Source organism: Rhincodon typus, unplaced genomic scaffold (genome assembly GCF_021869965.1).
Source record: "Rhincodon typus isolate 14 unplaced genomic scaffold, sRhiTyp1.1 hic_rhity00006586, whole genome shotgun sequence".
Lineage (NCBI taxonomy): Eukaryota > Metazoa > Chordata > Chondrichthyes > Orectolobiformes > Rhincodontidae > Rhincodon > Rhincodon typus.
Window position 1 is genome coordinate 1 of NW_025972224.1, and position 9869 is coordinate 9869.

At 43.3% G+C, this 9869-nt stretch overlaps 1 non-coding gene across 1 annotated transcript; it reads right to left on the minus strand.

The window, feature by feature from the left end:
* Positions 1-1130: 1130 nt before the first annotated feature.
* trnai-uau lies at positions 1131-1226 on the minus strand. The gene is made up of 2 exons: positions 1189-1226; positions 1131-1166 (listed from the first exon to the last, which is right to left on the minus strand). It is a non-coding gene; the product is annotated as a tRNA-Ile (tRNA).
* Positions 1227-9869: the final 8643 nt, after the last annotated feature.

Consider the following 9869-nt stretch of genomic DNA (forward strand, 5'->3'; position numbering starts at 1 on the left):
TGCAATCTACACTTCTCATTACTTTATAAACTTCTATCAGTTTGCCTTTCAACCACCTACGCACCAGCAATAAAAAAAGGCCCAGCCTATCCAACCTTGCTTTAAAATTCAGATCTTCCATGCCAGACGACATCCTGCTAAATATCTTCTGAGCACTCTCCAACTTAATAACATGCCTTCTATAACTGAACGACCAGAACTGGACACAGTATTCTGGAAAAGGCCTCGCCAACGTCCTGTAAACAAGACTTCCCAATTGCTAAACTCAAACAACTGAGCAATGAAGGCAATGTGTCAAACTCCTGTTCAACCACCCTGCCTACATGCCACCTAACTTCAAAGAAGTATGTATCTGCACCCCTTGGTCCCTTAGGAGGGAATTTAACAGTGAGAGAGAATCTGTGGGTCTGTGGTGGGGGGGCAACAATTTCGAATTTCTTTGACTTCACGTATAAAGTAATTTATTGAACACATGCAGCTGAATAAGATTGAATAAGAAAGAAAAGCTCATGACTTTCAAAAGTATGGCAGTTCATTCTCCGTGAAGCATTATAAATGGAACTGAACATTTTTTTTAAAAATTGAACAGTAAAGTAATATCCTCTCGAGTCGGAAATGAACGGTCGCTCAGAGATGCAATTCATGCTTTACAATGGTGTCTTAAAAATTTGACCACATTTATGATGTTAGGTCCATTTCAAACTTGCTGATCTCCTTCCAAGAAATTCACAAACAAGACTCCGTCTTTTTGCATTTTGAACCCTCACCTCTTCTCAGCAGCATTTTTTGTAATCTGATAAAATTTCTGACCAAAGTTGAATGTAACATTCGCACGGTTGAAAGAGATAAATCTAATTCCTTTTTGATTGTTGCAATGTCCTGTGCGAGTTTGCAGCAAATTGAATAAATTGAAACAAGTTAAACAGCTTTTTCCCGCAATTTAACTAAGTGGAGTCAGCCACATGAGAAAAGTCTCCGAGCTGAATAAAAATTACCTTCTGTTATCACTCCGCACGCATTTCTTCACATTTTGAATATCCGTTGAGTCATTTCCCAATCCTCAGAAAATGGCAGTTTCACATAAACTTTGCTTTACCTCCTTACCGTCTTGCACCACGACAAACTAAAACTGCTCCAGGTGAGGCTTGAACTCACAACCTCGGCACTGCACACGCCTCTATACTGTTATATAAGTACCACGCGCTAACCGATTGCGCCACTGGAGCAAGATGCAAGCAAAGGCCATCATATTTCCAATTAACCCTTAACGGTTGGCAAATCGGCTGTGAACTAGGATGATATGATCGTTTTCCCCAGTTGTTCATAACTTTATTGAGGAAATTGCTGAACTACAGAGTGCTAAAGTGGATTGATTTTTGGAATATACATTTTCAGCATTTTCCTCCACTGTTCCCGGAGCCTTTGATGTTTTCAGTCTGTAGAAATCTGTCAATCACATTCTTGAACAGACGCAATGACTGACCTCCACAGTTTCTGGGGCACCGAATTCCAAAGGTTCACTTCACTCTGAGTTGTCTCACCACAATCTGCTGTTTGGGAAGAGTTCCTGTTGTGGGGAATTAACTTCACCATGTATCTAGTGTATCCCGCCATGAACTCTGACACTGCACTCATTTCCCTTTTTACAGTTGGTTACGCGTTGCCCTGATCATGTCGTGGTTCCGTTCCAAGGTTCAGGAAAAGAACACGGAGGAATGCAGAGCAAGATAAACTTTATCGGTAAAGAGCAGTTCTTGCGGCTATCTGCCTTGTTTCATTTGTCTGCGAGTTTTGCATCATCTAGGATTTTGAAACTGTGCACTCTGTATGCAAGCACACGGGTCATTAATATCTGTCTGGAAGAGAGGTTGGTGCCAATACTGACTCCTGGGAACAGTACTGTGCACTCCCCTCGAGTCTGGAAAACAATTCCTCACAGAAAATTTTACATCCCCGCTGTCACAAGGCTTTCGCGGCATCGCGCAAATTTTTCACAGAATTCGATTCAGCGACACTTCACCAACTTCCTTTGAAATGTTCACATAGACAACAGGATTCACACTACACCCATTGTCAACAACCTTCACCATTACTTCATTCAAGGACATGTTCCAAGACTTTCATGACGACTGAATGCACAAGAATGTAACACAAAGGTAAATTGAATTTCACGGTAAGAATTGTTAAGTAGGAAGAGGCCAGAACTGGATTTAAAATATCGGAAGATTATGTGCAGCACCGCAGCCAGAACTCCAGCCCGACAAGTGAGAAACCTACCACCTGAATCTCCAATTTTCACACAGCCACGTGTTCTATGTATCCAGTTGGAAACCTGTGTGAAGGAGCATACAGTCTGATCGAGCATATGTGAGAATACTCCACTGTCTGATCTAAAGCTGCAACAGGAACTGCCCACTGCAGCTGTGAGAGGAATGGTGTAAAAATAATGAACTTGATATTCAGTGGGGTCGATTCACCGTTGTCTTCATCATGATAGCAACGTTTGAGAGGCATTTGGACAGACTCATGAGCAGGCAGGAAATGGAGGAATACGTAACCATGGGCGGGCAAATGGGATTAGCTCAGAATGGCGGTCGACAGAAATTTATGCAGCACTGTCAGATGTTCCCTGCATTTGCCTGAAATGACACTGAATGATGCCAACATAGGAAAAGGAAGAGACCATTCAAACCGTCTGCTGACTCGTCTTTCCATAATGTCATTGCTGATCTAAAACTTCAATGAATTTTCCGACCCCATTCTCGCAACCCTCATTTGGAATCTCAAATGTATAAGTCTCTAAATATTTTCAAGGTGACAAGTCAAATGTATAACTGGAATGTTAAGTTGGATTTCTCCGTCCAGGTTTGTCGGTGCAGGCTTGTCAGATAAGCAGTCGCTTCTGGTCTAATCATTCTCTGAAAACTTGAGTTTCTTGAGAAAGTGACGAGCTTCCTCTGATCAGCAGCAGGGATCCGGACGACATGAGCTGATGTTTAAGCAGTTTTCACAGAACATCATTGATTCATTTGGAAACTGAAGTAAAAGTCGACTTTGCGGTGTTCCCCATTACGACACAGAGATGTGCACCCTTGTCTTTGTATTGGGATCTTTCCACATAGATAGTTGCCCTTGGCCTATTGTGTTCACTACGTTCATCAAGCATCTGTCTCCACACCGATTTCATGAGGATACTGAAATATTGATCAGAATCTTGTGTCGAGTGTTAGTTTAAAATACTCATCAACAATCCCACTGGATAAACCTGTGCCTGTGATCTCTCGTTATTTATTTTTCCTGTTTCTTAACATTTGATGTAAGACGAGTTGGAAGGAATGATGGGAGGGAAAATCGTGTTCCGTTTCGTTATTTCAATTAAATATACATATCATTAAAGGTTAGGTGACAGGTTCTAATTCTTGATTTAGACATCACGGAAACGCAGAAAATACGGATATTCAAGAATCTCTAAACTGACAAGAATTGGATTCCAACTGTTATTTACGTGGGTGGTGCAACGACGAACGGCAAAAGCAACAACAAAAACAGAAGTTGCTGGAAAAGTTCAGCAGGTCCGGCAGTGATGTTCCCAGGTGTCAGTATTCGGGCCAAAACCAAAAAATTGCTGGAATAGCTCAGCAGGTATGGCAGCATATGTGGAAAAGTAATCAAAGCTCAGGTTTCGGCTCCGATTACCCTTCTTCAGAATTGATCGTAGCTCGGTTATTGTCGGTTTGTATGCAGTAGGTAGGGTGGGTAAAAGGGTTAAAAAGTAAGCAATAGGTGGGGATAGAGCCAAAAACAGTTGGGCAGATAAAGGAGTGGATAATGATCTGGCTAGGAGGGTGGAAAGCTATTAACTGAGACTGCTCGTGGAGAACAATGGATGTGTGTAATAGTATTGGGACCAATTCCCTTCTGAACACAGATTAATGAACCGCACCTATTTGCAGAGAGGGCAATTTCAAAATCCTATATCAGGTTAAACCGACAGATGAACTCAACAATGCAGAAAATACGGATATTAGTCCTTTTCAACAAAGTCCGTTTCGCTGAATATCGCTCTGTCATTTTCCTGCGCCTGACGTTTCAAGAATCACTGGTCTATGTTCATAAAACCTGGTTTGGGGGAGGCTTGATCTCACAACCTCGGCAATTCACACCCCGCTTTCTGTAAGTCTTATTGCAATACTAATTGATCCATTACAGTATTACTTTAGCATATGTTAAGAGGAAACATTGGGGACAGCAGTCACTGGTGTGACTCGGACTCGAGCAGAAGTTGCTGCAGCCACAACGCAGAGTACTGACCACGATACAATCACAGCTCCACATCATCAGGCGAGCAGAAGCAGGAAATAAGTGCAGTGCTCGAAGGTGTGTCAGGAGCAGCACCAGACACTCAACAGGAATACTCGACAAACAGCAGACTGTGGCAAGGAGGATCTTTGGAATTCAGAGCCCCGGAGATTCTGAATGTTCAGTATTGACTCTGTAAAAGACTGAGATTAATTGATTTCTACAGATTAAAAACATCTAGAGCTCAGGTAATTGTGCAGAAAAATGGCGTTGGAGTAGGAGGCCGTCCATGATCTCGTTGAACGGCAAGGCGAGCTCGAAGGGCTGAGTGGCCGCATCATGCTCCGATTTATTGCAGACTACAATTAAAACTCTCTTTCCGATATTCACTTGGCCAATGTGGAAATTTTCATTTTCAAGTAGAAATGATACAATTTTCTGGAATACAATATTGGATGTATTTTTTCATAAGTAATCGAGTTTTACACAGGTTACTTCACTAGTTTCCCCACACAAGGAAGTAACCATTGCTGCATACGACCATATAATCCCAGTTCCCAGTCCCGGAACAAAAGAAACTCAGTGGCCCAGCCGCGGAGATACAATCAGAAATGGGGATGGCAATGAGCGTGCGGACATACGCTGTGATAATAGCTGACGAGATAGTCTGTGCATTATGAGCCAAGACAATGTGACAAAACCGAGATAGAGCCGCGGGGATGATGTGCAGAAGGATGAGAGAATGCAATGCTGAATCAGACAGTGACCAGGGTGATCCAGATAGAAGTGACACAATCGGTGAGGGCGCGGCCCTTCTCAGACGGTATAGAAGCGCGTGAAATGCCGAGCCTGTGAGGTCCAACCTCGCCCGGAGCAGATTTTATTGACATGGAGCAGCAGGACAAGGATAAAGAACATTTTTGAGCAAAATAGTCTTTTTTTTGGAAAAGATCAGTTTCTGAGGTTGAGAAATGTCCGGTCCTGGGGAACTATCTCAGCTATCAACAAAAATCCTGCAAATATTCAACTCGCAAAGAAGTATCTGTGGAGACTTTTCTCATATGGCTGGCCCTGAACTGGGTTAAATTCCGGGAAAAGCTGTTTTGCTCATTTTGCCTTATTCAACTTACTGCAAACTCACGCAGCTCAATTCAATAGTCGAAAATGAATTAGTTATCTCAGTGGAATGTTGAATGTTGTATTTGACGTCGGTCTGCATTTATTTCAGCTTTAAAATATGCTAATGAGAAAAATAGGGTTAAACTACAAATCCAAGAGTCTTGCTTCTGGGTTTCTTGGGTAGAGATCACTGAGTACTAAATGGATCCAACATCATGGTAATTACGGTCACGTTTTTAAGGTATTTGATGAGAGCTTGAAATTGATCTCTGAGCAATCGTTCGTTATGGAACATCTTTCCTTTGCAATTTAAAATAACTTTTGCTCAGTTCCATTCATAATTGTTCAAATGGAAAATTATGCCAAATCTTCCAAAGTCCTGAGCTTCTTTTTCACTCAATCTCATTCAGCTGCACACGTTCACCAAACTTCGTTACATTTAAAGTCAATCAAATTCGAGATTGTTTCCCAACACTTAGCCCAGACCACATCCCATCCCTAACCCCTCAACCGCCCACAGGCTGTCTCTCTCTCCCTGTGAAATTCACATCTTGTGTGGCTGCCTATGTGTCTTTCAAAATATTTTGGAAATGGTTTTTCGGAGTGACAGAACTTCAGCTCCCATCCTTTCATTATCTTTCATCGATGGTTTTGAATGTCTGACTTCTAGTTATTTGTTCACTTGAAAAAGGGAACTTTCCTCTTATTTACTCATTCCAAAACTCACATCATCTGGAAAACGTCCATGAGGTATTCCCTGTGTCAGGGATAGCAGTTCCAACTTTTCCAACATCCCCTCGTGAATAAAATCCCGTCGCATTAAACCCCGTCAGTGACTTCTGGGATATCTTTACACCCGAGCGAGCTCCGTCATGCCCTATCTTCTCAAATCATAGAATCCCTACAGTGCAGAAAGTACCATTGGCCACTCGAGTCTGCACCGACCTTTGAAAGAACATCCCACCCAGACCTAGTGCCACACCCTATCTCCGTATTAACCATGGCTTAAACTACACATCCCTGACACCACAGAACATTTTAGCATGGCCAATCCACTTAACCCGCACATCGAACAGCAGTGCTAACCACTGAGCCACTATACGATCCTAGTAAAACCTGTCTGTGTCATATCGAATACCTGTATAACCGTAAATCCCAGTAAGCATCATCTGTGTCCTTTCTATTGTCTTTTTATCCTGGTAACCCAGTTTAGTGAAAGCACACTGGACCCACTAATCCAAACTCTCCTCTGCACTGTACAACCTCATTAGCGCTGCAGGAAAGGTATTTGCTGCTTCTGCACTCAAATCTGGATCAGCTTACCCTATACCTTCCTCAGACTCCTGCTTCCAGTAAACACCTTAATCCGGAACAAATCTATCAAATCGTTTTCATTTCAACACAGACAGGAGGTACAGCTTGCAGAAAGCACATGTTGTCACCTTCACTGACATTCTGTCTCCCTCCGGAGGTGCAGTCCTTCCCCACGATGATGCAGTCAGCACCGTCCTTCCTGTGAATGACCCATCGAGAAAGGAAGGACAGATATTAATAACCCGCATTTATGAATGGAGCGGACAATTTCAAAATCCGAAATGAGACACAAAGTCAAAGATCACAGAATGCCTACAGTGCAGATAGAGATCATTTAGCCCATTGATTTTGCACCGAACCTCTGAAAAGCTTCCTACTCCTCCACCCTATCCCCATAAATAACAATGGCTAACCGACCGTAGCCTGTACATGACGGGGCAAACATGCATAGCCAATCCATCTAACCTGCACAGCAAAAGGAAACCTACACAGACACGGGGAGACCTACAAACGCCACACAAGGCTGGAGTCGAAACTGGGTCCCTGTCGCTGAGAGGCAACGCTAAGCTCCCCAAGATGCTGGGATTGTCCCCAGCGGGGAATTGAACGCTGCTCTCCCGCATGATGGGCGTGAATACTAATCAATCCCTGACCGCATACAAGGACACTACAAGGCCCTTCAGCCTATTGCATTTGCACAGGACAAAAACAACCACAACTGTCCTAATCCTATTTTCCATCACTTGGTTCATAGCGTGGTATGCCTTGAAGCACAAATCACATTCGGCCCTTGCAGACACTGAGTTCCAGATTCCAAGCACACGCTGGCTGAAAAAAAAGCTTTTCCGCGTATCTATTCAAACCTGCCTGCTTCCAGTAAACACCTTAATCCGGAACAAATCTATCAAATCGTTTTCATTTCAACACAGACAGGAGGTACAGCTTGCAGAAAGCACATACCTTAAATCTATGCCCCCCTGGTGATAGATCCCTTCATCAAAGGGAAATGGCTCTTTCAGTCTCCCCTCCAAATCCCTCATTATTTTGTACATCTCAATCATGTTTCCTCTCAATCACAGCGTGGAGCTAGAGGAACACAGGGGGCCAGGCAGCGTCAGATGAGCAGGAAAGTTGACGAAATGTCATTTCCTCTGACACTGCCTGGCCCTCTGTGTCCCTCCAGCTCCGCACTGTGTTATCCCTGACTCCAGCATCGGCAGTTCTTACTATCTCCTCTTAATTACACCTGCTCTAAGAAAACAACCCCGATCTGTCCAATCTCTCTTCATACACTCTTTAGCCCAGACAATATCCTTGTAAATCTCTTCTGCACCGTTTCCAGTGCTATCACATCTCTCCTATAGTAGGAATTGCAGAACTGCACACAATACTGTTGCTGTAGCCGAATGAACAAATGAAATAAATGACGCAGACAGCCACAGAAACTGATATTTGCCAATAAAGACTCGTTTGTTCAATTTTACGCTGTGTCCTTTTCCTGAGCCTGATGCTCCAAAAATCACTGGTCCGTGTCAGTCAAAGCTATTGATCTCACAACTGCGGCATCTAAATGGATCGACTGATTTGAAGGTCTGATGTTGAGACTGGGGCACGTTCACCCAGCAACAGTGACCACAGCACCACAGACTGAACGGTGTCAATGTGGAAGCGAATGTTAGATTGTGCAGTGCCTCAGCGAAGTGGGAGGAGGGAGGTAAAGGAGGGTTGGTGATTGTGGTAGGGAGAAAAATCTGCAAGAAGAGAAGGGTTTGTATTCTGATACATCGAACACAGACATGTGAGAGAGCGGGTGTTTGAGGGAATAAATTCATCACCTCAGAGAATATTTTCATGCAAATCAATTAATTCCTTAACGAAGGATGATTCACAAGATGCAAAATGGGGAGAATACCCGTTGCCACGACGCGGATTCGAACCGAGGTACAACCGGAAATGGGGATGGCAATGAGCGCTTAGAGAACCTTCTTTCCTGTCTACTGTGCCACCAATTTTGGGGTCGTTCGTAAACTTACTAACCATGCCTTCTATGAGTTCCATTGCTTTATGACTTAGATCAATGATTTAGACTTAGTTGTAGCGGCCATGATTTGGAAGTTTGTAGATGATGCAACAATTGGTCACATAGTTAGCCAGGAGGAAGAAAGCTGTGGGCTGTACGGAGATATTAAACTATTGGGAAAAAATGGTGACAGGAATTCAATCCAGAGAGGTGAATGATAATGAAATCAGGATGGGTAAACTATGGGAGTGTACAAAAATAGTAAGGATATGAATGGTTTCAAGTAAAAAAAATACATTCACAGATCCCTGAAGGTGGTTGGACCGGAAGATCAGGGGGTCGAGAGGGTTTGAGGGCTGTCAGTTTAGAGACCATCTAGAGGACTGAGCACAAGTCTCGTCATTGCACGAATCAACTGGAAATAAAATCATAAGGCAGAAGATGGAGGGCAGAAATAGGTCATTTGGCCCATCAAGTCTTCTCCACCACTCAGTGAGATCATCACTAATACTGCTCCAAATCAGGTTGGAATGTTCCTTAGAGAGGAACTTGCAGATTGAGTTCTTTCAACGCATCTCCTGCTCTTGTCCATCCAGGTGGCACAGTCTGTGGGCTGTGTGAGTTACTCTAATGCATTTTGTAGATGGTGTATTCTGGTGCCACTGTGCCTTGGTGCTGAAGAGAGTTGATATTGAAAGTCCTGAATGGGGTGCCATTTAAGTGGACAGCCTTTCCTGCGTTGTGTCAATTTCTTGAGTGTTATTGGAGCTGCACCCACCCAAGCAATTGGACAGTATCCCAATACGCTCCTGTCTTGTGCCTTGCAGATGATGCACAGGCATCTGGGAGTCAAATGTTGATTTAATCACAAAATTCCTACACACTTGTAGCAACAATATTTATATGGCAGGTCCAATTCAGTTTCTCCTCAACATTTGCCCCCAGGATGTTTGAATGGGAAATCCAGTGAAAATAAATGAAAATAAAGTCAACTGGATATGGCTAGATTCTCATTTGCCAGATTTGGTCATTGTCTGCTACTTGTGTGGTGCAAATGTTCTTTGTCACTTAGCAGGCTAAGCTTAAAAGTTGTCTAAGGCTACTGCATTTATGTTTG